Source organism: Priapulus caudatus, unplaced genomic scaffold (genome assembly GCF_000485595.1).
Source record: "Priapulus caudatus unplaced genomic scaffold, Priapulus_caudatus-5.0.1 Scaffold2186, whole genome shotgun sequence".
NCBI lineage: Eukaryota > Metazoa > Priapulida > Priapulimorpha > Priapulimorphida > Priapulidae > Priapulus > Priapulus caudatus.
The window spans coordinates 10,277-10,862 of NW_014579247.1; positions in this window are offsets into that span (position 1 = coordinate 10,277).

The following is a 586-nucleotide window of genomic DNA, read 5'->3' on the forward strand; positions in this document are numbered from 1 at the left end:
GGATGGCCTCCTAGCGGCAATATCGACCGTCCGTGCCTGCTCATCAGCGCCGCCTACCGGCCGACCGCCGCCGACGTCGTCGTCGTCGTCGTCGTCGCGGCACTCATGTTAGTTGTCGTCGCGCAGCAGCAGCGGTGGATGTCCTCCTAGCGGCAATATCGACCGTCCGTGCCTGCTCATCAGCGCCGCCTACCGGCCGACCGCCGCCGACGTCGACGTCGTCGTCGTCGAGGCGGTTGTCGTAGCGGTCGTCGCGCAGCATCGGTGAATGTCCTCCTAGCGGCAACATCGTTAATCCGTGCATCGTGTCTTTGCGGTTTGCGGGTTTCTTTTGTAGTTTCGTCAGCGCGTGACGTCATTGGTTTTGCTCGCGCCTGCGACTTTTAGTGTTTATGGTCAATCATCTGCACTTGCTACTCGCGCAAGGCCAGCCTGCAGTCTCGTGTCCCGTGAAAAAGACTAAGTAATGGAACATGCCGTCTCGTGTCCCGTGAAAAGTACTAAGTAATGGAACCTACAGTCTTGTGTCCCGTGAAAAGGACTAAGTAATGGAACCTGCAGTCTTGTGTCTCGTGAAAAGTACTAA